This window comes from Arvicanthis niloticus, chromosome 25 (assembly GCF_011762505.2).
Source record: "Arvicanthis niloticus isolate mArvNil1 chromosome 25, mArvNil1.pat.X, whole genome shotgun sequence".
Classification (NCBI taxonomy): Eukaryota; Metazoa; Chordata; class Mammalia; order Rodentia; family Muridae; genus Arvicanthis; species Arvicanthis niloticus.
Window position 1 is genome coordinate 29,679,633 of NC_133433.1, and position 23,697 is coordinate 29,703,329.

At 42.0% G+C, this 23,697-nt stretch overlaps 1 long non-coding RNA gene across 1 annotated transcript; it reads left to right on the forward strand.

Moving 5' to 3' along the window:
- Positions 1-212: 212 nt before the first annotated feature.
- Positions 213-10,836, forward strand: LOC143438403 (uncharacterized). The gene is made up of 3 exons (XR_013107262.1): positions 213-501; positions 1,379-1,461; positions 10,360-10,836. It is a non-coding gene; the product is annotated as an uncharacterized LOC143438403 (long non-coding RNA).
- Positions 10,837-23,697: the final 12,861 nt, after the last annotated feature.

Sequence of the window (23,697 nt, forward strand, 5' to 3'; positions counted from 1 at the left end):
ACCTGTAGCATTTTCCCAAGAAGCATCAAAGCATGCTCTATCCTCACCATCAGTATCTGTGGTGGATAGCCCTAGCCTCTTGTTGTCATGGTAACTCCACTCCTGGGAGGGGCTGCGAAGGAGGAGTGAATCTTGTAAACCTTCTGTCCAATCAAATTTGTTAAATAAAGGCTACAGCCAGTGATTGGGCAGTAGAAGAGGAGTGGGAGGAGCCAGAGGGAGGAAAAGGAGAAGACAAGGAGAGCGGAGGGAGAGAGAGGGAAGCAGCAGAGTTGGCAGTTGGCCGAGAGAGAGGGCAGTTGATGGAGAGAAAGAAGACGAAGAAGGCCTTGACCTAGGAAACCGCAAGTTGTTAAGAGCTCTCTTAGCCGGGGAAATAGTGTAGTTTAATGGTGAATCTGCCCAATCTAGGCATGCAGCATTCATTTGATACTTATTGACTTGTGTCCTTATTCTATGGACTCCCTATGGGCAAGAGATTTACCGTAACAAGTATCTCAGGTACAAAATGTTTAAGAATGTGATTAAGTGACCAAAGAAGAATTTAGAAGACAGGCAGATAGGCAGAATACACCCAAATCTTTAAAAACTAATAATAATACAGTAAATTAAAAATAAAAACTGAGACTCAGCACATTCCCAAGTAATAGGCATGAACTGGCATTTCCCTGTTGGTGAACATGGAGACCACAGTGGACCCAGGGGCTGAGAATAAGGATCCTGAGGCTGTGGAACAAACAGGAAAGGGTTTCTCCTTCGCCCGCAGTTGTCATTTTCCTGGCAGACATATCAGGTGCCAGAAACTTTATCCAGACTACCAGAGACATGGATTAGAGAGAGGAGTGGAACGAGGACAAGGAAGAAAACAGACTTAGGAGAAAGAGTGAAAGACGGAGTCAAAACGCTTACAACTGGAAACAATTCCAGACAAGTTATGCATTTTTAAAGCACCTAAAAAGCCACCCAATCTCAGAAATGGAATAAGGCAGTGTGGAGACCCACAGACGGCCCAGAAGCTTTCCCACGGAACAGGAGAGAGGTGTGACTCGGAGTCATAAAACCATGAATGGCCCGTGTGAGCACGGGCCACTCGAGTTTTGCCTCCTTGTTCTTTGACCAAAAAGGCATTTGGAGTTCTCAGGAAAAAACAAAAACAAAAACAAAAACAAAAACAAAAAAAACAAAAAACAAAAAACAAAAACAAAAAAAAACAAAAAAAAAACAGATCCCCCTTGCCTGCCTGCTTCCCAGGGCTCCATGATGCCTAGATTTTACAACACTTGCCTCTCCCTATTTATCTATTTATCCCACGTCTGACACCTGAACAGCACAGATACTTCCCCTCTGCCCCTTCAGTAACCTTTATTTTCTCTTGCAGCTATCATGAAAGCACAGAGTCATCTGGGGTCATCTAGTCAAGGTTGAGAAGCCTGAGCCACCCACCTGTTCCTGCTCATTAAGGTGAAAGCTGCCAAGCGCTGAGTTGCTTGAAAATGTCCTGTTAAGTCATTTAAAGACATAGCTCTTTTTGTGTCTATCTAAGCATAACCTTAAGCTCATTCTCTTTGCCACAGCCACAGAACCTTTCACTGAGTGTTGTTTGCTATAAAGTAAAACAAGCTGGAGTCTGAAAATCTTCTCATCAGAGTTCCTGTCAGTGTTTATTCCCTTTACAAACAGAGCATTCTTTCATGCAGCCAACCACGTGATACTGCTCACAGTGAAGCGCATCTTAAAGTTAACTAGTCCCTTGAATCTACAGTACTTTGTTCCTTAGGAAGAAACTGAGATGGGCAGAAGAGGCATGTTAATAGCCTCAGGCCCAAAGGCTCAACTGTCAGTCTTGCTATCACATCATAGATGTATTCGGGTTCTTCCAGCTGAATTGAAGAACTGTCATTATTCTCCTCCCGGGTATCTTTACCCAATCTCCTTGCCTTAAAAGACAACATCTCTGATCTAGGGCATAATATATAACCCCCTAACTGAAGCCCATCAAAACCGTAGGGTTTGGATCCAAAATGTGCCCCAGTGACTCATGTTATAAAGGCCTAATGAGAAAGTTTAAGAAGTATGTCGCAGTTAGAGGTCTAACAGCCATTTGGGGCATGCCTCTAAAGGAGAGTGGAAACCTAGACCCTTTTTTTCAATTTGTTTCACATTCCAGCTATAAGAGCTAATAATGGAGTTTTGTGCTTGTCTTGGATTTGATCCCCAGTGCCACAAAATAAAGGAAAAGTATAAAAATGCATCCTGTTGCAGGATATATGATCACACTGTGAACTCTGAGATTGTGTTGTTTACTGGAAAACCAGTTTCTAGTTGTGTGACTCAGCCTTAGCACACACCTTTAATCCCTCTGGCTAGAATGCAGACAGGCCCTTAGTACACACCTTTAATCGCAAAGTTAGTTTGTTGAAGGAAGCATCCATGTTTGAAAGTGATGCCTAATTGAGTGGCAGGCAAAATGACAAATCAGAGAAAGATTTGACAGAACAGTATATGCCCAACTCTCAGGAGAACAGAGAAAAAAAGAGAAGCTACTTAAGATGAGAGCACTGCAGACAGAAAGGAGGCAGTTTTACTGGGACAGTTGTACGGAGACAGGATAAAGAGAAAATGAGTCACAGAATGGGAAGGAACCAGATTAGAACATATTGCCAAAATTAGTTTGAGGCCAAGAAGTGCAATTCAGGAGAAGCTGAGAGAAGCCAGATTGAATCAGTCAGGGTGAGGAGGAGTTTGAGCCAGAAGTACTGACTTGACCAGCCAGCCAGAGTTCAGAAAGAACTAGAAAGGGTGAGTTTTCTCAGCACTAAGTCTCAGAGGCTGAAAACATTCTGGGCCTAGATTAAATTGTATGGAGTGTAGAAGCCTCCAGGACTTCGACTAGTTTAGCAGACTGAAGCAGTAAGCTCTGAGATGACAATTACATGGGATGAATAAACGATTCTATTACAAAATCCCAGTAACTGTGAGCTACAAGAAACCTCTTTCTCTGTAACTTGGGTATGTCATGCATTTGTTACAGTGGCAGAAAACTAGCACAATCCTTGTGTGTGTGTGTGTGTGTGGCTGTGACAATGGCTGACCTGGGTCATAGTCTTGCAGCTGATGTAGCTTCCAGAGTCATCTCTCACAACCACCTCATAGAAGTTCCATAACATACCCATGAGATAGGTAGTTCTTGGGGTTTTATCCTCATTTTGCTAACAACACAGAGTTTCAGAGAAAAAGCATATCCAACTAAGCACAGATAGTATGAAGCAGGACCTTGTCTCAAGCCTTACCAAGACTGTTGTCTTTATATAATATCATTTCTCATAAAATTCAATAAACAATCACTAAACTGGTGGTATGGAAAATTCTTACATGCTGTTGTACATTAAATTAGAAAAAATCACATGTACAACATGGCTCTAGCATTTTCAGGCCAAGAGAAAGTAGATACTATTATCCTTGGCAAACTAGGTGGCCCAGAGCTAACTACTCACCATTAAGATACTTCTGGGGATCGAAAACTGGTCACATTGTCCAAGACTCTGTGGAAAATGCTATGTTGTCTCAATGATCCTTTCCCTTCCCAGGAGTCACAGTCTTGGTGAAAGGACAAGCTATACTCAAAGTGGGTAGAGGACACTTCTGTGCTCAGGAAAGCAGCACAGGGTCCCTGAGAACTGACCCCAAGAGAGTCAGACAATGCCCATTGGCTACACAGCATCCCCTTTACAAGTTTTCACTACCCTGGGTGGCTTAGGACCACGGGAATTTATTCTAACATAATTCTGGAGGCCCGGAGCCTAAAACTCAGCACCAGTAGAAGCAAGGCTTCTCCAAGGCTCTAGGCAAAAATCCTTTTTGGCTTCTTCTGGCTCCTGCTGTCTGATATTATGAACACCGCCCACTGTCTATGTTTCTATCTTGATGATGAGTGTATATATGTGTGAAAGTATGTGTGTGAGTGTGTGAAAGTGTAAGTGTGAGAGAATATGTGTGAGAGAGCATGTGTGTAATATGAGAGAAAGGTAGATGGCAAAAGTGTACGTGTGTGTATAAAAGAGTGTGCATATGCTTGTGTAAGAATGTGCATATTGAGAGAGTGCGTATGCTTGTGTGTGCGTGTGTTTATTAGAAGGGACTGGTCACAATCTGAGGAGTTGTAAATTACTGTCCATAGTATAAAAAACCAGAAAACTGAAGCGTCTCAGAAGCCTCGGAACAAGAGTCAGGCCAATGACAGGCCCCAGTTCAAGATCCAAGGCCTCACTGCGGAGTCTGCCTGTGCAAACGCTTAAGAACCTGGATTCTGGTGTTTTTTGGCAATAATCTGCTCTGGAGCATAGGCTCTTCCTGCTGCTCGTTCATCCCTGTGCCAGCGTATCAGATGATGATGCCTCCCACATCAGGACACTCAATTCTGCACTCATTTCCCTGGCCCCCTTGCCAGTCTCCCAGAAAATCCTCATAGGCACCCAAAAGTGTGCTTCACCAATTCTCTAGGTGGCCCCTAATCAGTCACAAGATTCAGCCTCAAGATTCACCATTACGGTTGTTATTTTATATCAACAGTTAAATGGTAAATGTTATTTTTCTTTTCTCCCAGAAGGGTTGAATTAGGCAAAGCAGCTTCACATACAGCACTAGGGTGCTGCTGGCTCTCAAACAACATCACCAAATGAACGCTTTGGCAGAAAAAATGTACTCCTAAAATTTTTATTTATATTCTACAGTTCTAGCCTGCTTGGCTTTCATCTGGAGAGATGTTCATGGACATTCTTCTAAGACCTTATTCTTTCTTATCCAGTTTCTAAAAAAAAAAGTTCTGGTCATCTTTAATACCCTGCTTAATAAAGTATAAATTGATGAACAGTACTGAGTCACAGCAAGACAGCAGTGGCAGGCCACTTCTGAGATCGCTCAATCCTGACTCTCACAACACAGAGAAGCAAGCTGAAGTTCAAAGGAATGCAGTGACTGGCCCAAGATCCCAGTGTCACTCGATGGAAAAGATGGACACAAACAAAAAATAGGCTTCAGAGGTCTAGACCAGGTGGCTAGGAACCACTCTGGGATTTACCCCATTTTCTGGATTTGTTATTTTCCAGGCACTGTTTGAAAGCAGCCTCTCAGACATTAATTAGCTTGTATGAAATACATCTAGAGATCTTGTCAAAATACACATTCTGACATAGATATCTGGTTGCAGGTCTAAAGCTCTACACTTCCACAAGCCACCACAAGACCACACTTGGAGTAGCAGATGTCCACGTGCCATATATAAAACTCCTCATCTGTTTTCCTAAATACATTTGTTACTGCTACAGATATGTGTGCTGTGACTGCCCCAGATACACATAGGACGAAACCAAGCCACAAGAAGTTAGGTGAATATCCTGAGGTCTCTCAGTAGGGAAGAGTCAACAGCAGGATTTGTACCCAGATAACCACTGCATATATTGAGGTAGTTTTTGGATTCTGGGTTTTTGTTTCATTTTGGCTTTTGGTTGGTTGGTTTGTTTGTTTGCTGGTTCATTGATGTATGGCTGGTTTTTGCCTGCATGTAGATCTGTATGTCTGTGTATCACATGCATGCACTGCCTTCAGAGGCCAGAAGAAAGCATAACATCCCCTAAAATGGTTGTGGGCCACCAGAGATGCTAAGAATCAATCCCATGTCCTCTGGAAGAGCAGCAAGGGCTCTTAACCATTAAGCCTTGTAATACGGTTCTTGAAAGTAACCAATGACAATCTCCATGCTTAGACATACCCACTTTTATGCCAATTAATTAAGACTGTGTTTCAAGTATGCTGTCATTAAAATAGTAACTGTGAAAGTATTATTTAAATTAGAAGTTTTGGCATGACATAACATTAAGTTAAAATAAATAAATAAATATCAGAACACAGGTCGGGAGGTGTATACAGCAAAGAGCTTGTCCAGAAACCATGAAGCCTGTGTTCCACCCCCAGCAACATATACTCACATGCAAAGACAGAGAAGACAAAATGAGTCAGACCAGACCCTTTAGTGTATCTCTCAAAAAGGGTTCAGCCCACTCACTCCAGAACAGTAGGTAGTCTTTCTCTTCTTCCTCCTTTCCAGAAATCACTCCAAAGAAATCCTCACTCTCCTACTTCAACAACAAACACCTTTACAAGTGAAGCACTGGGCCAGGGAGAGAACTCAGAGGGAAGCAGCACTTGCTCTGAAAGCATGAAGACCTTGGTTTGGATCCCCAACACAGTGTAAAAGCCAAGCATGGCCTCATATGCTTGTAAATCAGCACTATGGGATGGAACAGATGGGTGGAGACAGGAGGATCACTCAAATGTTCTGGCCAGTCCATCTAGTTCCAGGGTCAGTGAATAGACTTCGTTTAAAGGAAGTGAAGTGGACAGTGATAGAGACACTGGTATCTTCTTCTGACTTCCACATCCATGTACACATGAGTGCACACACATGCATAACCCATGAATACATTATACACATGTGTGGGTAGAAACAGAAGAAAGAGAGGAAGAGAAGAAGGAGAAGGGGGGAGAGAATAAAATGAAGATACCGTCTTAACTAAACAAAGGCTTGAGAGAAAACAAATGGTAGTCCATAGGAACAAGACAGTTGGCCACCCACTTTGATTCATTCAATAAACATTCCCTGTTTGTCACATACCACACTAAATGCTAAGCTGTGAAGCAGATGCAAAACCCCACCCCCATGAAGATTACAACCTAGTGCAGAGAGGCTGACAGTTACAAAAAGTGTAATATCTTACTAGATGATAAATGTCACTGAAAAATAGTGAATCGAGGAAGGAGAGTCAGGTATGCTGAGTAGGAATGGACTCCAGTGCCAGCGAGGGTCATCAATGTGGCAGTGGTAAGAAGGTGGAACTGGGTGAAGGGTTGCTGTGAGAAGATTAATTCTACCATGTCTGGAGAAGAACATTCTAGACAGACAAAATATCAGGTGTGAAGGTCCTAAAATGGAAAGTTGTCTGGAATCTTAAGGAACAGCAAAGAGGCCATTATATCAGTAATGGCTGCATGACAGGAGAGGAAGGGGACAGGAACAGCTCGTGTGGTCTTCTCGGCCTGCAGATTGCATTGGGGTTTAAAACAGAGTCATTGGAGAGGTTGCATCAGAGAATTAGACTCGTTTTCCTGATGACTCAAAACAGCCCATTCTTTTGAGCTGAGGACAGAGCTCAGTGGTAGAATGCTCACCTCGTATGCATGGCGCCCTGGACTCAATGACAAACCCCACAAAGTAGGAAGAGGAAGATGAGGACAAAGACAGCAATGAGGAGGAAGAAGAACCACTACTTCCTACCTGGCCTCATAGCTGGAGAACAAGGATAGAAGCTTAGAGACAAGCTAATGGTGACTGTAAGAATCCATGTTTGGAAAGCTGATGAACCACACTAAGGTAGTATCAATGGAGACAGCAAGAAGTCAAGACTAGACACGTGAGGGATTTTTTGAAGGATGAAATGTAAATGAGGGAAAGAGAGGAGTAGGGGGTGTTTTGGCCACTCAGAAAAATGAAGCCATCTTTAATGAAGTTGCAAAAGAATACAAGGAATGTCAACTTGGAGAAAAGACCCAAGTTCATCTGTAGACATAAACTTTTTTGCGACCTACTTTTATTAAGGGTTCAACCTCTCCTCTAGCCTGCCATCTTGCAGAGGTAGTAGAAGAGAAAAGTTATTAGGATGTGGGGGAAGTGGACCTGTTCAGCAAAAGTTCTTTGGGGGCGAGATCGGTCTTCTTTGGCAGCAGTTCAGTCCTGTAGCAAACACCAAATACGACTCAGGAGCTGCAGACCAGTTCTCTAGGCAGGCAGACAGCAGACACAAACACCAACCCTCCTGAGATGAGGCCATGGAAATGGCAAGCTGCCACAGGAGCCTAACAAGCAGTTCTTTGGCAAGTTTCTCTCAATGGTGATATTGCCACAAGTTGAGTTCAACAACACTAGATAAAGTGAACCAATACATGTGTATATTAGAATAACAAGGCAGAACAAACCAAATCAATGCTCAGTGCTCATTCCCCCACTGTCTGTGAGGTCATGTTTATGCTCCTTCATCAAGCGTCCTTTCATGTGTCTGCTGTATCCAACCATCCTTTTACCTGTGTCTGCTTTAGGAAAACAGCCTTTCAAACATTTGCTTTAGCAAGACGTCCTTTCACCTGTGTGCCCCAGCAAAACAACGTTTGAGATAACTAACTTTCCAAAGAAACTAGAAGTTTCCACTTCACATTCATCTTTGAACATGTTTTGAAACAGACCCAATGGTTGACTGGACTTGAACACCAGGCTTGCTCATTACAGACAGCCAGGAGGGCAGAGGAGATGGTCAAAGGAGGAATCAGGGAGAGACACAGGCTAACTTCAAGGGCTGAGTTCTGGGTTTGTCATGGAAAAAGAAAGATGCAGCAAGCCTCTGGGAGGAGAGAGAAGGTGAACCTGGAAAGCTGGTGTCTTAGCAACCAAGAGGGAAAAAAAATGTTTCCTGGACAAGACTGAGCAACAGCACCAGCTACTGGTGGGAGGTCACAAGAATGAAGCTGAGAAGCAAGATTTGGATTCAGCCTGGCAGAGGGCAGAGGGCAGGGTTAACCTTCAGAATTTTTTTTTTTTTTTTTTTTTTTTTTTTTTTTTTTTTTTTTTTTTTTTTTTTTTTTTTTTTTTTTTTTTGCAGGAAGGACAGGAAACATCAGCAGTAAGCAGAAAAAAAAGAGTGTCGGCATCATATTTAAATGGCTGACCTGTTTTGTTCCCACCCAATGGAAATGACTAGCCTAAGCTTTAAGGGCGGGAGAGGGGACGGTGCTTTTGGCACTTAGGGGACAGACACCTGGCTGTGATGTTTCAGCACATGCTTAAGTCTTTATGTTCTCAAGACTCAACACATTATGTTGCTAACTGACTGACTCTTTCTCAAGCTCTGCCCTGAATCAAGCTTAATCGAGCCTGACTTGCTTAAGTTGAAGCAAATTAGTAAAGGTCACCTAGTAGCAATTAAGCCATCACTCACATGAAACCTGGACTCAATCTGTGACATATAAGGGATGGCTGCAACTGTCTTCTTCAGCCCATGATGCATTGTTCCCACGGTGGATTAGGGTTTTTAATAGGGTGGCCCAAGCTTAGGAACAATATTGAGAAATGCACACTGTTCCTTTCTCAGTATTCAGCCCAGGGAGACCAGATATCTGAGGACAAAGCCAAGTGTGTTCTTTCTGTCATCACAACATGCCTCCTGTAAAGTCATCTCCTACAACCAACATTCCTGCCAAGTTTCCCATTTAGAACTGTCTTTCACACAAAGTCATATGTGAATGCCAAAGAGATGGTAGACTTAAAACCATCAGAATAATATTTCTCAACAGTCCCTCAACATTAGCTTTCTCCAGTTTCCGGTTTCCCTGGTCAAACGAGAAGATGAAATACATCCTAGGTTCAGGCCTAGGTCATTATATTTAAATGGCTGACCTGCTTTGTCTCCACATGCCATGGAAATGACTATCATTACCTCTCATAACTAAAGGATAAAGAAATTTCTGTGAAAGCTCTTCTGCTCCAACCCCAGAGTTTTAAAACCAACAGAAAAGAAACCTTAACTGAACACGACCCCTGTAGCATGTTGACAAGTGTGCTTGAAAATAAGGAGGAGGAGGAGAAGGAGGAAGGGAAGGAGAAGGAGGAGGGGATAATGTTCAGGGAAGATATTTCAACAACTCAGAGCATTAAGTGTCTTGAATAGTATCGACTTGTTAAAGGAGAACCACCTACAGGACCACTCCAAGGAGGCCATATCAATGTGTCATGTGAGTACTACTTAGCTATTCAGGAGCTTGCTATATCATTCCCATTGGTTTTCTAAACTTATGAGCTTTTGTTGTAAATGCTGAGCTACTTACACAGACACACACACACATACACACACACACATATACAGTCATGCGAGTATATATAAACAACCATCCAAACCACACATTTATTTGCCAACACCCACACCTCACCAGTAAATAGGTTTCCCAGATTTAAAAAAAATAAAAATCACTGGTCTTTTCTTTCCATCTATAATAACAACTCCCTCTGTATATGAGTCAATAGACTCCACCCCAAACTGCTTTTCCATAATTATATAATTACAATTTCAGCAGTATAAAATGAAAGTAAAAAAGTGGTTCTTGTTGAATCAAGTAACCTGTGAAATTTGTCTTTTCTCCATGTCTATAAAATTTATAACAGAACAGAAATGATCAGAATCTGTGCTCCAAAAAGATACACCAAGATTCATTTACAAAACTCAAAATAAATAATATGCTTTCTTAAAATATTATTTTCAGATGTTGGGTTGTGTAAGCAGCCTGCAGAAGATGGTATGTGAAGGCAGCTCCTCATAAGATCAAAGCTTGAGAGGCATATATTAAGCATCTTCCCAGCCCAGGACCAGCAGATGATGAAATCTGACAGATTGGCTGGCATCATCCCCCCTCATTCTGGATGCTTGTCTCATGCAATCTGCTCCCACGGGCTGAGCCACTGCCTTGTTCTAAAAACATCAGCCACGCACACATGCCACCTCCAATCCTGGAAACTGAAGAACTCTACACTGTGGCAAACACTTGCTCTCTGAAGTTTTCCTCACTAACTTCAGATACAGATGTACCACCTGTTAAAAGGGTGCCGAGCGCACATCATCCAGAAAATTTCTCCCATTACTTCCACAATGGTTAAAAAATACATGTTCATCAAGTATTTCTGTTGAGCGCCTGCCAGGCATGGCCACAGCTATTAAAGACATAAAGCTAACAGTGAACTGGAGATCTTTTTGCTTTTGTTTTTTGTGGTGGGGATGATGGTGGTGTGTGTGTATGTGTTCAGAATTTGGCCCAAGACATCATATATGCCAAGCAAGTATCTATTAAGAGTAAAAGCTATATGATAGCCCATGTTCTCTTGCTCCTTCTCTATCATCTATCTATCCTCTATCATCAATCTATCTATTTATCATCTACTATCTATCTTACCTGTCTATCACTATTTCATCTATCTCATATATATATATATATATATATATATATATCACAGGTTTTTGTATAGTCTGTGTAGCTTGGGTTCAAATTCTGTAAGTAGCCAAGGCTGACCTCAAACTGGTTATCCTCCCACATCAGCTTCCCAAGTTCTGGGATCACCAGTGTGTGCCATTTGTTCTATGACACATATATAAAAATTAGTGTTGAAATATATGCTACAAACAATGCAATGGGAGGAAAGAAGTTGGCATGCCTGCTCTGCCTGGGACCTTGAGAGAAAGCCACACTGAAGACCTCGCATTGAGTTGGGCTCACTGAAAGAGCTTGCTAAGAAAGAAGAGCAGAAAGCACTAGCTACACACCTCCAAAGACCCAGAGACCTTGCTGAAAAACTGAGAAAATGGAATGACAAAGGCAAAGCACAGAGGTCATCAAGCTGAACACCAGGGTAGGCAGGAAGGACTTCAAATGCCATGCTCTTATTTGATACTAAAGCAATAAGAAACTGAGTGACTTCTAACCAAGGAAGAGCAGTCAAATCAGATTATATGATATCACTAGGGCAGGCATTAAGAATGGATTGGAATAGGCAGAGAAGATTGGGACTTTAAATGGAGCTGTATCAGTACAGAAAAGAAGAGGCAAGAGCTAGTCCTCTCGGGAAGAAGAGGAAGAATAAAGCAGGGATTCAGACAGACTTTGCATGATCCAGTGAGAACAGCTTGGAGGCGACATGTATCTGGGTGAAGAGACAGCTGAGAATTTGCGTTTCAGTAAACTGCCTAAGACCATGGAACAGGGGCTAGGGAGTGGACGTCAAGTGCTAAGGCCAAGAAGCATAGTCAAAGTCAGTCAGATGACAACAGGAGACAGTCAGGAGAGAGATAGCACCGCTGGAGTCAACAAGTGTGTCAGAATGGCCTGGATATCTACATACTCTGGCAACTTGTTGAGCTAGATCATAGAGCAAGGCATGCCTTAGGGCAGATGTGCATAGACGGCTGACTCCAGAGCACTCCCAAACCTCTTTTCTTTGGAGCCAGACACACACTTCCCAGAATCATTTCCAGCTGACGGAGCGGTGAGGATTTAGAGGACCTCTGCTGGGAGCATCTGGAAAACTCATGCTCTTTTGTGAACATAGTTTGTAGCCTTTGATTTTTCAAAACCTACTTTAATAAAGGTTCAACCTCCCTTCTAGCCCACCATGTATCAGAGATAGGGGAAAGAAAGGCTAATAGGAAACAGGGTTTGTGGACGCCTTTAGAAATAGTTCTTTGCGGCTATACCAATCTTCATTGTCCGCAGTCCAGCCCACTACCAAAACACCAACATGACTCAGCAGCTGCAGTCCACTCCATTCAGCAGCCACCACTCATAAATCAGCAGTGGTAGTTCAATCCAGAAGAAACCAGCCAATCGGCCCAAGTCCACAGAAGCAGCAAGAAGCCACCAGAATATCACAAGAAATTCTCTACTGTGTTACTCTCTATGAAGTCACAACAAGCAAAGATCAGCAACTCAATGTAAGGTGAACCAATATAAGACCATAGTCAGGAAGGCAGAGCATACCAAGGCAGACCAAGGTGAACCAATGCCAGAGTCTCTTCCCACTGTCTACAGGGTCATTTTATAGTCTTTCTAAACATCATGCATACTCTCACCTGCATCTGACCCAGCAAAATATCATATGACACAACTGAACTTCCAAGGAAACCAGAAAATTCCACTTCAAAATAGTCAACACATCCTTCTGCTAACCTTGAATGAAGGAGTGATGCTTGTTAATTCTTTGATCCAGCTTATCACCAGGAAGATGACAAACAGCCATGATATAAATGATAGCAGCAAGGTACAAAAAAGGTCCCAATTTCCATCCCTACCTCAAGGTACCTTTTAGACAAAGACCAGGAAAAGGCCATATATCAGAGAAAAGTCAGGCTCCAAATGAACCTAGAGAGGACTTATTCTAAGGGTAGACTGAAGCTATAAAAAGTACCCTGCTGGCCTCAGCACACATTCAATGCTGGTACATGATGGACCCATACTTCAAACTTGCTAATCAAAAGCCATTGAGCAGAGTTCACAGTAAAGGAGAGGACAGCAGAGCAGGGTAGACACAGCTGAGCAAGGCAGCAAGCTAGCCAGTTAGAAAAGTCTTCCCTGCCGGGCGGTGGTAGCACACACCTTTAATACCAGCACTTGGGAGGCAGAGGCAGGCGGATTTCTGAGTTAGAGGCCAGCCTGGTCTACAGAGTGAGTTCCAGGACAGCCAAGGCTATACAGAGAAACCCTGTCTCGAAGAAAAAAAAAAGAAAAGAAAAGTCTTCCCTGATCTGTACAGAGAATATCTTGTGTATTGTATGGATGCATCACCTGTCAATTAAAAAAACCTGTGGCCTACAGGAAAGGGTGGAATAGAAGGCAGGTCATACAGGAGGCAGAAAAAATTCTGTGATAGAGCTAGGAGCAGGAGATTTGCCAGGGAAGATGTGATGAGATGGATGCATGGTACCTGAACACAGGTAACCAGCCACACGGCAGAATGTCAATTAGAATGGTGAATTAATTTAAGTTATGATCTAGTCAGAGAAGAGCCTGGCTTATATGGCCATGGTATTTGTAATTATATCTTGAGTGTGAGTCTTATTTCTAGAAGCATGGGCTAGAAGGAAGAGCCAGATGTAACTTCTACATTCATTACAGTGAGGTGGGGTGCTAATTGTAACAGGAGAGAAAACCAGCTAACTGCTCTTCAAAGTTACAGACCCCCAGATCCTGAAGGAAAAAATAAGGCATGGAGAGAAAATGATCTGAAACAGAAGTGCTATCCTAGGTACTTTCATTGGTCTGACAGTGGAAACAACATTGAATTCCAGTAGATCTTTAATACAAGAGAGATTGGGAAGGAGTGGGGTGTGCATCGTAAGACAGTCACAGCTGTGAGATCCACCTAAGGACTCTTGTGGGGACAGGCATGAGCCATTTTGTAATGTAATAATTGTCCACATTGACTCAAAGGAAAGCCCTGGCTCTACCAGAGCTTTTTTGATCTTCTGCTTCTGGCCTGAGTATAAGCTGGATTGAGTCTGTAGCCACTAATTCCACAAGCAGAAAGTTGGGTCTTCCACAAGAAAGAGACAACCAGCCAAATGGTTTCAAGGGATGTAAAGTAGTGTTACCTTCTGGGATAAGACCCATCCAGCAGCTGAAAAGGCCCCACAGTAACTGTAATTGCAATTGTAACAATTGTAACAAGTAAGTGCAAGGCTGTCAGAAAATCCCCCAAATCCTATAGACCTCCTGAATATTACTGCATCCTCCTTTCCTCCCCATATAGCTCTCTCCCTATAGGGTTCCACCCCACTGCATAAAATCAATAAAGGAGTAAATCTAGTGATACCTCTTGCCCTAGGGTTTTATTGCTGTGAGGAGACATCACAACAGAGGCAACTCTTATAAAGGAAAACATTTAATTGGGGCTGGCTTACAGGTTCAGAGGTTCCGTCCATTATCATCGTGGGAAACATGGTAACACGCAGGCAGGCATGATGCTGCAAGAGGAGCTAAGAGTTCTACATCTTGATTGCAGGCAGCAGAGAAGACTGTACCACACTGGGCAAAGCTTGAGCATCTATGACAGTGACACACTTCCTCCATCAAGCCCACACTTAACTCCAACTAAGGCAGACCTCCTAATAGTGCCGCTCCCTATGGCCAAGCATTCAGACATGTGAGTCTACGGGGGCCATTTCAATTCAAACCACCACACACCTTTGTGGTCTTTTTGCAGTGAGCAGCCAAATAGACATACAAGATATGTATGTCTAGACAGACCAGAATCCCACAGCGGAGGAAAGAAAGAGGACTGTTGTCAAGCATGCAGGCACCACTGTTTCCAGGATAGTGACATATTTTTAATTTAAATAATATCTAAATGTTCCACCTAAGGAAGAATGATGTTCTCAAATGTTAGTTTCACATGCATAATTTCCAAGGTCCTAACATGTTACTAGAGAAACTAATCTAATTTCTAATAGACCAGTCATGTGCTGCCATTAAAAGTACACTCAATGTGTCTTTCTGTATTATTAAGACCCCTGTGCATCTCCTAGTAGAAGACAAAGCCCTAGGGAGAAAAAAAAATGCCACCTATTAACCACACATTAATGATACAGTCTGGGGCCAGTGGAATGGTTCAGGAGATAGAACTTCTAGCCACCAAGCCTGAGAACTTGAATCCTTGTGCCCCACGTAGAGAAGAGAACCAACTCAAGCCACATGGCATGGCACATGCTCAAGCACACGTACATTTGTGTGTATACACACACACACACTAAATTAGATTAATGTATTTTTCTATTTTTCCCCTTCCATCAAAAATAGATGTTTTCTCACAAAATATATCCTGATTATGGTTTGCTCTCTCTATACCCCTCCCAGTTCCTCTCCACTCCCAAATGTGAATCCACTCCCTTTCTGTTTCTCATTAGAAAACATCAGGTTTCTAAGAGATAATATTAAAACATAACAAAATAAAATGTAATAAGATTAAACAGAAACTATCACATTAAAATTGGACAAGACAAATGGAAGGAAAAGAGCCCAAAAGAAGGCACAAGAATCAGAGATCCACGCCTTCACACACTCAGTAATCCCATAAAACACTAAACCAGAATCAATAAGATGTATACACAAATGTGCAGGCCCTGTGCACGCTGCTTCGCTCTGCAGGCCCTGTGCACGTTGCTTCACTCTGTGAGCTCACATGATCTGTGCTCAGTTGATTCAGAGGGTCTTATTCTTCTGGTTCTTACACTCTACACTCCCTCTTCTTTGAGGTCCTCTGAGCTCTGAGTGGAGGGATTTGATGGAGGCATCCTATTTAGGACTGAGTGCTCCAAAGTTTCTCACTATCTGTGTGCTGTCAGGCTGTGGAGCTCTGTGTTTGTTCCCATCTGTTGCCAGAGGAAGCTTCTCTGATGATGGCTGAATAAGGCACTGATCTATGAGAAAAGCAAAATATCATTAGGAGATATTTTATTGCTACACTTTTTTAGAACAGTAGTATTTGGTTTTATCCACCTAATAAATAAATTAATGTAATTTTAAAAAAATTTTTAAATACAGTTGGTAGTCCATGTTTAGGCTCATGTGTCATTGAGATGCAGAATTTGTTTCATGTAAAATGATCTTAAATGTTATAAAAGATTTAATAGAAGTTAGTTGAGAATAAATACAATAAAATACTGTCAAAGAATTCTTCCTTTATTCACTTCGTGTGTTATATCTTTTTTTTTCATCAGAATGCTTATTAAAAATATAGACTGATGCTTAAGTCTGTGCTGAAAGCACATTAAGACTGTGCTTAAATTTCATTATGGGTGTATGCTGACTTCCAAACAGACTTCACAAATACAATTTAAACAGCAGCTATAAACAGAAATGACCACTGAGATGGTACCATTTCAACATTATTTACGATTCTGTCAACACTCACAGAGGTGGATATCATGGGCCTAAGACCACCATGACCACAAGACACATTTTTGCACTTCTGAAATAGTTTCATATTTCAGCTATGGAGGTCAGTTCCAAAAGCCCAACTTGTTCTTAACAAGTAGAGTTTTTATGTCCATTTAGTCAGTCTTACACTTTTCTGAGCCAATTCATCTGCAGACAGGAGGAGCAACCATCACTTTGTTCTTCATGCCATGTATCTATGTGACTTTCAATCATCATATGCTGTCCTGCTTCTCTAAGATATATGGAGTGACTCACAGCATGGAGATGAAGAATTTCTGAATGGAGGAGACCACATCCTCACAGTCTTCTGCTTCATCTCCTGGGATCCAGCTTCAGTGAGAAACTCTCCAACCAGAACGTTGCGGCTCTGCCTCCAAAGTTTTCGGGATTGGAACCCTGCTCTCCTAGTGTTTTTATCTTTAGAAAGCTATTATTATAAGAAAGACAATTGTTATGTATACTCATTCACTTGATGACTGATGATTCATTAAATTCATATTAATTAATACCTCCGTATACTGGAGTATGCGTTTGACAATACAATTACAGAGAGACCAGAGTGTCCCCTCACCTGCCCTCTTGGGGTGTGCAGCTTTTCTAGAATCAATCTCTCATTCCCTCTACCAGGAACAGCTTGGCCAAAGCCGTGCGTGCTTACCCAAGCCCCTTCACCATGTCTGCTCTCAGTGTGATGTCTCCAAGCCTCTTCTCAACAGAAGCAGCTTTTGAAAGTGAGATCTGGGCCTTCTTCTGCTGTAAATCCCCATCTGGAGCCGAAGCCAAAGTCCTCATTTTTAGGATCTGGCCTCCCTCTCCTCCTCATCCATCCTCTCAGCCCCAGATGACCCCTGTTAACCACACAGCCTCAAAACAGGAGAAGTCACAGGGCCTTTGCACTAGCTGCCAACTCTGCCTTTGACAACCACCCCTCAAACACTTGGGCAACTCCCTTCCTTTTCTCCAATTTTATCCGTGTGGCCTTTCCTAACAGCCTCCAGTAAAATCTCAAGCCCCACATTAGAACCACATCCTCTCTGCTTTGTTCCCTTTCCTCAAGGTGACTTGCCACCATCTGGCAGACACGTTGTAAGCAGGAATTTGCCTCCATGCTTCTTGTCCTGCCAAACAGAGTGCAAGCCCCATGAAAAGCAGGGACTTCATTCTGTTTCCTTTGTAATTGCCAGAGCCTAAAACAGCATGTACCACCCATCTGTCAGATAAAAATCTCACTTCTATCATGTATCTTCTCACTCTTTGGGATCCTGGTTCCTGATATGGAAGGAAGGAGCTATATATGGGAAGCCCTTGTATTAAATCCATAGTCTAGAAAAAAAGAAGATCCTGTCCTATGAAATTAGGGGCAGGGAAGGATTCACAGGCTCAGAAGGGTCTTGTACTTAATTTGATGATGCCAGTTACTGGTTTTAAATTCTTAATAACTTGGCAGTAAAGGATCTTCCTCTTGCTCTTGTCCCTATAAATATGATGTAGCTGGAACTGTTTTGATGCTTTGAAGTAAGAGATGTGTGAGTAAAGAGTCCCCTGAGAGGATGAACGATGTTCAGTCTTCAAGATGTACAAGCCCTCTAACAAGTCTCAGTGGCCAAATGTTCCTTCACTGACATTTAAGGAAAGGAGTCCATGAGCTATGCTGTTTCCTTCAGGGTAGGAACTCTTCAGACTCAATAACCCTTTAGTTTCAAAACTAACTTCTCTAGATTAGCTTCCCTTTTAAATAGCCAGGCAAGTCTCACATGAGTAAGTAGCAGGGAGATGTTCTGAGATTTGACCTTAAATGTTAATGGAGAAAGAATAGAGGGGCTGAGCCAGAAAAGCGGATGCTCAGGAGAGCTGGCACAAAGCAAAAAGCAGAGCCAAAACATAAGAAAACTTTTTTTTGATTCATTCCTTTTTTTTATTGGATATTTTATTTATTTACGTTTCAGATGTCATCCCCTTTCCCCATTTCCCCTCCCTAAAACCCCCTATTCTATACCCCCTCTTCCTTTATGCTTTTAAACCATTTTAATTACATGCAAGTATTAAGGTCAGTTCTAGGTTGAGGAACTAGCAATACAATAGATGCAAAAGCCAAGGAACAAGCAAGACAATAAACACAAATAGTCAAGGAACAAGCAAGGCAATAAACCCAATTACATGAACACTCCTGTGATCACTGTTTCTAAGGACTTATCAAGATGACCAAAATATCTGAGCCAACTTCCCTGTCCTAGCCCAAAGTCATTTTCATGTCTGAAGCCTACTTCCTTGTTCTAGCCTAAAATTTAGATTCCTGTCTAAAATTACTTCTTTGTTGGAAGTTAGCTGTGGTTCTCTATGATGTTATGTTAGCAAGAAATAAAGTTGGAGCAGGATTTGGATTTCAAACAGGTGTTACTACATGTATGTTAATGCTCTTTTAATTGTCAAGTTAAAATACTTTCGTTTCTTCTACAGTGTTTACTGTAAGTTGTGCTGATTATACACCTTCTAATTGTGTTAGCGTTTTGAAATCCAGCATGTCAGTTATGGAGGTCTATCAACCAGCTTTTGTTTTAGTGCCCTGAGTATCACAGAAACTTTGTATTCTAAAAATAGCTTGCAAGTACTGGAAGAAATGAGTCAGGCTTTAAGCAGGAGCAAGAGGGTGGTGGGCTTGATTACTGGTGGTATAACAGCTGTAATTACATTAATTGCTAACACCACTGCTTCTGCAATTGCTTTGACACAAGAAGATAAGACAGCTACTTTTGTTAATCATTTAGCAAAAAAAAAAAAAAAATGTTACTAATGTGTTAAATATACAAGAGGATTTAGATAGGCACTTGGAAAACAGATTGATGCTCTTTATCCTATTCAAATTATTGGAAGGAGGTTCAGAATTTAAGATTTAAAAGGAGCCATCTTGAGTGTCATACCAAATACCATTGGATTCATGTTAGTTCTAAAATTTAGAGTGGTAGTCATTATAATTAGGAAAAAGTTTAAAGACACTTGCAGTGTATTTGGCATAATTCTAACACCTCTCTGGATGTTTTAACTTTACATAGTGAGCTTATGAATTTCAAGAATGCTGCTCTGCTGAGTATTGATGTGGTAGATACTGCTGATAAAATTACTCATGGCTTGAGGTCAGTATTTCTATTTTGGTCAAGCTTCAAGAATGACATATATAGCTTGATCATGCTAGCCCTTTTTGTCCTGGGAATACTTCTATTCCTGCTTATCATTTTAAGGCTTGTCTTTAACAATATCAACAGGTTGACAATCAAAGTACATGGCTTAAAACTAAAAATGGACCCCCAGACAGAGTTATTAAATTAACAGGCTGTCAAGCCAAGAACAGGTAAGATTCTGCACAGAACCTTACCAACCTAAGACATAAGTGCATTGCTTTAGATAATGCATATTCCACAACAGGTAAGGAAAGCATTCTTGTCAGAACGACCTAAAACAGGCTCCATCTTGTTAATGAAATAAGAAAGGGGGGAAGCCAGAGAGCCTTTGGGGATGCTTGGCAAGAATCTGACATTGGCCAAGGACAAGGAAATGGACTGCTTGGCAGGAATATGACAATGGCCAAGGACTAGGAAGTAGGCTTCAGGCAGGAATCTGACATTAGGCTAGAACAAAGAAGTAATTTCAGGCAGGAATCTAAATATTAGGCTAGCCTAAGATTCTTAAATGCTTTGTTTCAGCTCAGTACCCAGCCAGTATCTCCCTGTGCTCTCTGGTCATAGAGATTGGGTCCCTTAGGAAGAGCCATGAGTGTTCTGCTGCCCTCTGCTGTCTCCTGATGAAAGTGTCCTGTGTGTATAGTGCTGGCAAGATGGAGTGGGCAGTCAGAGTGATGAAAACAGGCCAAAGGATCAGGAAAACAGGAAGATGCGGATGCATAACACTTCCAGTCCTACCCTACTTAACACAGTATGGTTCAGTGTCTTCAGAAATCCAAGGGAAAGGCTGAAGTAGGTGAGTTTTATTGAAGGCTAATTTGAATTTTTTTATTTCCTTTTGTTTTTGTTTATCATTGTTTGTGTCAAATTCTGAGCTTGTCTGTCCCAAGAGGGTCTTATACCTCAGGCTTCCTGGAACTTGCTATGTAGACCAGGCTGGCTTCAAATTGACAATCCTCCTGCTGTAGCCTAAGTGCTGAGATTGTAGGCATGTACCACAATGCATAGCCTCAATTTGTTCTTGAGTCGCAGGAAAGAGTCAAATGAGGAGGAGAGGGAAGGCTAGAAGCCAAATTAGAAGTAGAAGAAAATGTTTTCAGAGGAACAAGAGCAAACACACAGAGAGGAAGCTGAGGTCACCTAATATTTTAAATACTAAACTACATAAAGCAATTGATATCTCCCTTTAGGCAATGAATAATGACACTATCCAAAGAATGAGTGCTTTGGGGTTAGACATTTTAGTCAGGAAGCCTTCTTTTTCACATCTCTGTGGAATGGAAAATATCCAGGCTAAATGCAAACACGTCCCCCACTCAAGGGCATAGATCTTCGTGAGGATCTATAGGCAGTATGAAGAGAGAAAGCCACTGGGCCTGGCTTAGGCATTTGAAACCTCAAAGCCTACCCATCCCCAGTGGCACACTCTCTCTAACAAGGCCACACCTACTTCAACAAGGCTATACCTCTTAATACAATTGAGGACCTTTTAGACAACAGTTTACCTTAGCACCCATGAGTTTGTAAAACAGTCCTGTCTAGACCACACTAAGACTCATAACATCCAGCCAGGGCATAGCCCAGGAGTAGAGCATGTGGCCCTAGATTTGATCCTAGCACTGAAAAAGCAAATTAATCCTCAAGAGCAGAATCCATAGAGTGGGAGGGACTTGGGGATTCCCCGAGCAGTGCCCACTCTGAATGGCCTACCACAAGCCCTTAGGATACATACTTGTGATAAACAATGTCCAGGTCATTGGCTCACTGGCCACCAATCTAGCCAGTTGGTGAGCTCCAAGTTCAGTGAGAGATTGTCTCAGAAAAGAATAATAGAGGAGAGTCTGGTAGTTCAAAAGAGAATGTCCCCCATAGGCTCATATATTGGATTGTTTGCTCATCGGGGAGTGCACTTGAAAGTGATTAGGAGGTGTAGCCTTGTTGAACTTTGTGGCCTTGTTAGAGAAAGTGTGTCACTGGGGATGGGTAGGCTTTGAGGTTTCAAAAGCCCAGGCCAGGCCCAGTGGCTTTCTCTCTTCATACCACCTATATATCCAGATATAGAACACTCAGCTACTTCTCCAATACCATGTCTACCTTCGTGCCACCATGCTCCCAATCATGATGAATGTGGACTAAACTTTTGAAACTGTAAGCCAGCTCCAATTAAACTCTTTCTTTTATAAGGGTTGCCACTGTTACTGACAGGATGACATTTAGGTTCTATTTTAGGACCAGGCCTGACTTCAAAAGGAAAATCATCCATTCCAGGAACTGACCATAAATTCCACTCCCCAACCCCAGTCACTACTCCCAGCTCCAGGAACAGACCATAAATTCTAGGGACAAGACCGTAAAATTCCCCATCCAAAAAACAGCCTGAAGATGAGAAAATATCTTATTTCAGGATCTGTGCTGGACAGTCTTATATGGTTTGGGTCTCTCATCCTGTGATTAAACGTCATGACACAGGAATGCAGTCCACTGACCACCTGGACACAAGCCATGTAAACTGACCCATGTAACATCTCCAGCTCCCACCAATAATGTTTTAGAATACTTAACCATAGCTAAAATTCCCCTGGTTCCCTATAAAAAGGCCTGCATGCTTTTGTTTTTGCCACTTTTGTAAATGGCCAACCCCTATATACAGACTTCTTGCTTTCACAGAATAAAAACACTCTTGCTGATAGCAAAAATGAAGGTCATCTCCATGCAGCATTTTCAGACTTAACAGTTATTGTGTCTCCTTACAGAACATTAAGACAGAGAGCAACCACAGAAGACACCTAACTTCTAGCCTCTGCATGGACACACACACACACACACACACACACACACACCACACACACACATTCTACAAAAGAGACTTAAATATTATTTCTGCTAAAAATCCTGTTAAAATTGCTAACTCTTCATTTGAACCTACAGATACCTTCTTGGTAACTAAAATGGGGAATAAGCTTGACATTTCTACCTTCACTTTGTATTCATTTGCTTGTATGTTTAGCCTTATAAATTTATATAAGATTCCTGCCTCACTCTGTACAAAGCCCAAGGATGGGCCCATATCCTGCTGTTAACCATTTAAAGAGTAGTCATCTGAAGCTGCCAATACTCTATCTACCTTCATGGCTGAAGATATCAAAATTTAGAGTAACTAAGGTATTATCATCTAACCAGCTTTTACAACATTCTGTTCCCACCAAGAAGTCCACCATCATTACTCTAACTCTCCCAGGAGCTGACCAGTCTTCCCAACAGGTCTCTCTAAGATGATATGGCTCTCCCAAGCAGGCATAAGCACCTGATAGGATTATGGGACAGTAGGTAATACCTTGTTAAGTGATTGTAGCCTCTGAACTTTGGGCACTTCCTAGGCATCAGAAGGAGATTCCCCTCTACCCCTCAAGGAGCAACATTTTTGTTGGCACTGATAAAACCATATGACCAGAATTGAGATCATGATCAACCAGACCACTGTTTGGCTAAGACTCCTTGACTGTACTTCTTGTCCCTTCTCTATAAAGTCTAGAGTTCAGTACTGGAGAGATGATCCATGGGTTAAGAATGCTTGCTACTCTTCTAGAAGACCTGAATGTGGTTCCCAGCACACACATTGTGCAACTCTCAACTGCCTGAAACTTTCAGCTCTAAAGGAACTGACATTCTTTTCTGATCTCTACATGCATCTACACATATGTGTCACACACACACACACACAATGTCAGAGTGATTTTTGTGCACTCTGCAAAGATTGTCTTTGTATTATTTAAATGCTGATTTCTGTATTGGCAGATATCTGATTACCAACCATACTTTGGTATTGTTATGTTTATGAAGCATCACTTGTCTCAGTTTTCTGTAAACATCTTCTCCATCACCATTTTATTGGTCAATAAAGAACTGAACAGCCTATAACAAAGAAGGAGAGGATAAGTGAGACCTC